Source organism: Paramisgurnus dabryanus, chromosome 14 (assembly GCF_030506205.2).
Source record: "Paramisgurnus dabryanus chromosome 14, PD_genome_1.1, whole genome shotgun sequence".
NCBI classification, from domain to species: Eukaryota; Metazoa; Chordata; class Actinopteri; order Cypriniformes; family Cobitidae; genus Paramisgurnus; species Paramisgurnus dabryanus.
Genome location: NC_133350.1, coordinates 32,277,533 through 32,285,086, shown reverse-complemented (window position 1 = coordinate 32,285,086; position 7,554 = coordinate 32,277,533). Strand labels below are relative to the sequence as shown.

The 7,554-nt window shown below is 40.2% G+C and overlaps 1 non-coding gene across 1 annotated transcript; it reads right to left on the bottom strand.

The window, feature by feature from the left end:
• Nucleotides 1-7,253: 7,253 nt before the first annotated feature.
• trnav-cac (transfer RNA valine (anticodon CAC)) lies at nucleotides 7,254-7,326 on the bottom strand. Its single transcript has one exon. It is a non-coding gene; the product is annotated as a tRNA-Val (tRNA).
• Between the last annotated feature and the right edge of the window lie 228 nt (nucleotides 7,327-7,554).

Here is a 7,554-nt window from a genome sequence, read left to right as displayed (position 1 = left end):
CCTTAGTTTTCCATTAATGTGACTGCCATAATCTTTTCTTTGCAATATAACACACCTCATTTTTTATAATTATTTCTCGTTTAACCACTTCACAATCTTATTGCTTTTTATTTGTCCAATTTATCTACTCTCCAAATAATTACTCAGATTCCCAATGTGTCCTTAAAACAAGATTCTTTCAAATAATGTTAAACTCCATCACACACTTTTGTGCTTTTCTGGGCAAGCTATACTTTTCCTATCGAGCACACTCATTTATTTGAATCAATCATTTAAATGAGTTATTCAGATATTAGAAGTACCTGCGTACTTTACTATAAAAATTTATATTTGTGGCTACAATAACTCCACAATACCATCCAATATCATATTTATTACCCAGCATTTATAACTGTCTCTTATTCTTATCGTATTTATATTCATACTTATATCTTACTCATATTCACATCTTTCACAAACTGTATTACCTCTCCACAGTTTTAAAACAATCCTTCACTCCACTTTAGTGTAACACAACACCTCTCTGCGCTCTTTGCAGAGCCACAGAAGAAAGACACACCCACTGCTCACTCAGCCCCCACTCTTGCCATCTCATACATTCACACACAGACTCTTTATATCACAGACACATTACATCCTCACACAAATAAAATAAAACAACTCTATCTAGACTACCTGGCCAAGTTCATCATTCCACTTCACTTCCATCAACGTGGAAAAGATTCACTTACACAATTTACCAATACGACATGACAAATAAAACAAAAACAATATCTCTCATCAGCCCGGGCCTTTCAAAACAACAAGACAAATAACACATAGATTGTACCTGACCTACAGGATTTAAGTACTCTTCTCTCCGAACCCCAACGTATCTGCCCTGACACGGTAACACTCAGGTTCGCGAAACTTCTTAGGCATTTTCTCAACTTAACATTAAATCTTTATCCAAGCCACTCAACGACAAAAATAAAACTCATTCACACAATAAACCATCATCTGTCCTAGCCCACATTCCTTTTGAAAATGAAACCCTTTATTCTTATCATTTAAGCTAATAATCTTTAATTTCCCCTTTTTATTCTTAAATTTGGAAGAGCATTTGTAATTTGACCACCCCGAGCCCTCTCAGGTGAACAATACAATCTTTAAACAAGCAAAATTGATTGATTAATAGGTGGCCACCTGATTGCATTGCCCATCGAGAAAGCTAGCTGTGGTCTCAGGTTCTGTGCTCTTTTTGATGTCCCATCTGGTGTCAATTGTTTGACCAAACCTTAAATTTCAAATGTATGTTTGATAACCTATAAACCAAATTGTTAACCCAACCATTTTTCAGTAATAACCCATTAGCATTTATGTACAACCCTTTATGTATTTAATTGGGCTCTATTTATTTTATTTATTTATTTCCTTAGGGCTCATTCTTCCACACTGTAACACAGTATTCATTCACCCTACACTCACAGGACAGCAATTAAACCCCCCTTAACAGCCCGCCGAGACTGCCTAAGGGAAACTCTCTCCCTGCCTGCCAGATGCAAGTTCACATTTCTCTCACTCACACACACTCTGCAGCTGCATACACACTCAAAATTCAAACACACAGAGTACATATATTTTCATACATAAAACCTTGTATGCCACCTCTTGATATCACCTTATATACCCAAATCGAATGACCATTACACCTCCATCAACACGGTCGTTAACTAAAACAATAAAATATACCACTTTTACACGGTATACTGTCAATATCGATAAAAACTTCCAACCACACGACATTGACCTCTGTGCCATCCACTTCCAACCACAAGCACAGACTTCTATGTACCCACAGACATAGGCAACAATTACGCGTTCTCTTCACTTAAAATCTGTTTTCAAGTCACTGTGATCAACAAAGCCATCCCCCAGTAAGTCAAATACAGATTCATGCATGCATGCCTTAGTTAGATTGTACCCCTGAAATCAAAACCCAGTTCACATATATGGTTCTTAAATTTAGAAGAGCTTAAATTTCTCACCACGTTGAGCAAATTCTGGCAAACAACACAAACCTAATTAATAAGCAAAAAGTGCTTACCTTGGTATATGGCCATACGTTGTTTGTGTTGTTCATCAGGTCTGCCCAGGTGGTTCGATTGTCCAGCTCTTTTCTATCCCGGGTTTCGGCACCAAATGTTGTGGTTTTCATTTTCCTCCAATGAAACAATCTTCAGTCTTAGGTTTTGATTTCAAGAGATAGACTTTTATTATCCGGACAAATAAAAAGCCGAGACTCCCCTGGTGAATCCCCCCCAGAACCAAGGTCCTGGGAGGATTCCCCAAATCAGTCTGCTCCTCTGAGCCCTGGCTTGGTAATATATAGGTTTTGGTTCCCCCCCTCCTCCATGCTTAAAACAATATGTTTCAGTTCAGGCAAGAACCACATGACATTCTTCAGACCAGTGTCTTCTTTCTTGACCTATTTGACCCTTGGCTATTTGCTAATACTAAAACCCTTTGTGCCCTGAAACATGAAAACAGACAGCTGTACCACACAGATGGCTTTTACAACTCCTAACACAACACAGGTGGCTTTTTAAAACACCTTACACATAAGGCACCACACAGATGGCTTTTACTGTATAAGGCATAGTAAACTACTTCATAATAAAAAGGCATAGTTGGATTATAATGGTAAACTCATGATGCACATTTAAAGATTAAAATAAACTTCTTCATAATTTCATGCTGTTGCGTCACGTAAAATGTAAACACGATTGTTGTGCCAGTGTGACGTCATTGCCATAGAAACAGTGCAGATAATCCAGAAAATGGCAAAACCCAACAGGACGCACAGATCGGATCTAAACAGTTGTGATACACAATGTGGACAGTGAGTATGTCCAGTCAGACATGCAACAAAATCAGATTTGGACTGACAGCGTGAACAAGGTCTTAGTCTTGATAGAGAGGCTGCAAATAGCAGGGAACGTGAGCAGAGACTTCCTGGTGTCTGAAACTCAGGCCACATATCCATCCAACTCTTTGCTGGCTTAATGAGTTGTCGGTTTCAAAGAAGCGAAAAAAATCTTCATCCGACGAGCCCACTCGCAAGTCTCTTGCCCTCTCTGGATTTTTCCTTGGCCTTAGCTCAGGCACCTTAAGTCCAGGGCATTCGCCCTTCGGGTCCCTTATCCTGCCAAAGAGGGCCTTTCCAACGAGCCACCCACGAGTCTCTAGGCCTTTCCCCGGCCGAGATACGGTGGTCCTTTCACCGATTTTTTCCACGGCTGTAGCTTGGGCACCTTAAGTCCCCTCGGGTATAAGCGACCCAAAGGCATCCAAGCTACGGTCGTGGGAAAATCAGGGGAATGACCCCTGTATCTCAGCCGGGGAAAGGGTTAGAGCGTCAGGGTTGGCTTGTTGGAAAGGCCCTCTCAGGTAGGATAAGGGACGGCAAGGGCGAATGCCTAGGACTTAAAGCGACCGAGCCACGGCCGTTTGAAATTCAGGAGACCGTCGGCCACAGAAAGGGTTAGAGAGTCGGGGGTTGGCTCGTTGAAAAGGCCCTCTCGGGTAGGATAAGGGACCCGAAGGGCGAACACCCTGGACTTAAGGTGTCTGAGCTACGACCGTATGAATTTCAGGGAGTGGCACGCTGTATCTCGGCCAAGGAAAATAAATAACATTTAAATTAAACTGGCCGTCAGCACAATTCAATTGGTTTGGTAAGAGTAAGGGAAAATAGAATAATGTGATCTCTAAAAAATAAGTACTTTTTGATTGTAAATAACATTGTAAGGAGTAAAAAGTACTTTTTCTTCTTAAAAAATTTAATTAAGTAAAAGTACTGATTTTAAATTGTACTCAAGTAAAGTAAAAATCCCCAAAAATAATACTTAAGTACAGTAATCAAGTAAAATTACTCAAGTACTTTACACCTCTGCACATAACAACAAACGATTTAGGATGGGATTCGAATCTGTGAGTGATTTGCACGTAAACAGACCTTCCCGAAAGCTATCCTCCTGATTCACAAATACTTTGTAAACGTCAGATTTGATAGTTAAATGTGTGTGTGGTGTTAATGAATTCCAATCAGTCATAAATGGGACGCGTGTGCACGCTCATTCTCAATTACCATAAATCCCGCCCATTAAATCCGACTGACAACAATATATGGGCATCATATTATGACACCAAACGAAGGATTTCAACATGTCTTCTAAAAAGCGAATGAAAAAGAAAAATTTCTCTGATGCAGAAATTGAAGTTTTATTTTCAAAAGTTCATTCAAAACGCCACATTTTATTTCCAAGCGTACATAGTGGCGTATCAGGTCCTAAAAAAAGGAAGCTTGGCAGCACATTACAGATGCTGTAAATGGGGTTTCATCTGTTAATCGAACAGTCCCAGAAGTGAAACGAAAATGGTTCAACAAAAAAATCTAATTCAAACTGGAGGAGGACCACCATCATCAGCATCGAGTATATCTATTTGTGATGAATGCATCATTAGCATAATTGGCTGTTGGGTATAATTTCCGATGGTGACAGTGATGAAACCCCTTGGCAGGAAAGCACTTCAGCACAATCAGATGGTAAGACTACAGTTCACAATTTTTTTGGCCAGCTGACATGGTAAAATAAAAAATATAATTTTTAAGGAAATACACAAGTAGTTTACATTTGAGAACATTTATTTTTTTTGTAAATACAGACAAATGCCAACTGTGTGTGCCCATGAGACCACTGAAGCGGCAACCGGATCCGTTCATCTTACGGCCCCTGAACCGGTATGTATCCAGCAGCATCCCGCAGTGTTACCTCTGCACAGAAGACGGCTTTAAGTCAGGAAGTGCTGGATAAGCAAGACAAAATTTGTCAAGCTGTGCTGGCAATAAATGACAAATTAAAAGAAATAAATGTAAGCCTACGAGAAATATGTGATGCAATTAAACATAAGAAATAAAGTTTACTGAAACTATCTTGTGCACTTGCTTTTTAATGCACACATACGCTCTTAGAAACTTAGAATTAGTTCCTGTCACTTTGCAATTGCAGCAAGAGGTATGTCTATGTTTCGTAAAGGCAACCTTGGAGGCACCATACCATGATCAGGTCTAATGATATCCTCTGGGTCTGGCAGACCATGTTCCATGGCAATGTTGTGTAGAACGGAGCAGGCCAATATTATTTTGCAAACCTTTTCTGGTCTGTATAACAGTGTACCACCTGATGTGTCCAAACACCGTCAGCACCCCTTTAAGATGCTGTTTGTGCGTTCAATAACTGACTGAGATTTTGCGTGTGCCTCATTGTATGCCATCTCCTGCCGGCTTTGGGGATTTATCAAAGGGGTCATAAGCCATGGTGTCCGGGGATAACCATTGTCACCTAAGTGTAAAGTAGGGGAGGGAAGGGGAAAGTGTCAATATTTGTCAAATGTTGTGAATAAATAAAATTGCACATACCATTTAGCCATCCGTCTGTAACTGCACCACGGTCCAAACGTCTAGCAACTGAGCTGCTCCGAAGAATGAAACTGTCATGAGTAGCCCCCGGCCAGCGGGCCACTACATTAAGTAATACACATTTAGCATCACAAATTAGTTGCGTATTGATGGAATGATAGTGTTTTCTATTCAGAAATGCAAATGCATCATGTGATGGCGCCTTGATGCGAATGTGTGTGCAATCAATTGCTCCTATTACGTTTGGCAAGTTTGCAATAGCAAAAAATCTTTGCTTCACATCCAACTGATGGGCAAGGTTATAGGGGAATTTTATATATTGGGGCATTAGCTCTATTATGCCATCAAGAACATCTGGGATGATGCAACTCATGGATGACTGAGATATCCCTGACCTGTCTGCAATCTCCCGCTGGAATGTTCCTGTTGCCAAAAAACCAAGCACGGACAACACCTGCAAGTGTGCTGGAATGCTGTGGGATCTTCTAGTTTGCCTTCTAAGATTGGCCTCCAATATATTGCATAAATGCAAAAGAACTGGTCTGGGTAGCCTAAAAACGACTAATTAACCAGTCATCATTCTCGGCAAGTAAGTCTGCACGGTCTCTGAAAATACGCCTTTTGCGCAGCGCTCTATCTGCCAAATCTAGCAAAAGCGCTATATCAGCCATCGTAAATGTTTCTTGTTATGCCTGATTTTGGCCATTTTATAGGAAATAATTTCCGTAACAATTAAGGGGCTATTAGCTGCCAAGCCCTATTGAAAGTAATTACTTATTTGATTAAAGAGTTCCGGATGCAGATGCTATTACTGGAGTTCATCATAAAAGTGAAAAGAAAAAACTTATATTATTACTGTATATAATATTTTTTCAAAATGCTGTATAATATGTACATGATTAAGCTGAATTAAAATACAGCCTTATTAATGAGCAAAACGTTCGGATGTTAAACGCACCATTTACGCGTGGCTGGGAGCAGGTGTAGATTTCTTTCGTACCATCTAACATTTGGAAAATAAGAACACTTTCATGAATCAGAAAATTTACGCCAAAAGGACTTTACGAACGATTTACACAAAAATTCGTTCTGCTCGTGTTTCATGAATGAGACCCAATATTTTTGAAAGCGTTCATATCAGCCCAATGAAAGGTAAAGGCGTTAAGAGAACTGTGGATTAGCAATCCATCGCCTTAGACATGTTTGGAAATCATAAAAAGGACTGACCTTTAAATGATAGTTTTTTTATTGTTTTCAACAGATTTCAACATAAAATATGAATGGCGAAAACCATTCAAGACTTTACGTGAAGGCAACAAGAGGTTTTCGTTGGCCTAAATACCCAGCCAAATTGCTGGGTAATGTAGACTGAACCTCAAAACCCTCACCCACCGTAAGTTTAACTCTCACATACCCACGATCAGGTTCGCAAACTGATTTAACTGTTCACGTAATTAAATCAATGAGGCTAAAACCCTTTCACATCTTTAACAAAGTGTTTATTTCAGAAGAACCGAGAACCTTTCACTTGTGAGGCGAGCGTATTAACCATTACACCACAGAAACCTGCTCATTTGGATTTTTTGGTTGTTTTGATTGATTCGGCCACACATTTTCTCTCTGTGCAACACTCCCCAAAGGGGCAATGGTTTTCACAAACTTGCGAACGGGCCACCTGTCACGTGTGAGGCGGAAACCTACCACTGTGTGTAACTTTGAAAGTGCTTCACTACACGAGCCGTAAAGTGCATCACGAAAGACATTGAGTGGCTTTGTATCAAAAGGAACGCGTTGTTTCTGCTTGGTTTCAAACCGAGGACCTTTCACGTGTGAGACGAACGTGATAACCACTACACTACAGAAACCTGCCTGTCAAGCTCCTTGGTTATTTGAACCGATTTTGCCACATATGGTCTCTGTAAGCCACACATTTTAAAGGGAAAACCCCTAGCGGTCTTTTAAAGGAACCACACATACTGCATGAGAAAGGCGACACATTTGCTGGGAATGCATGTATGTTTCTTCTGAAACAGGCAAACAGCCACGCGCTTCTGTGTTTGGGTGTCTCACGTGTTTATTTCAGACGTGAAGTG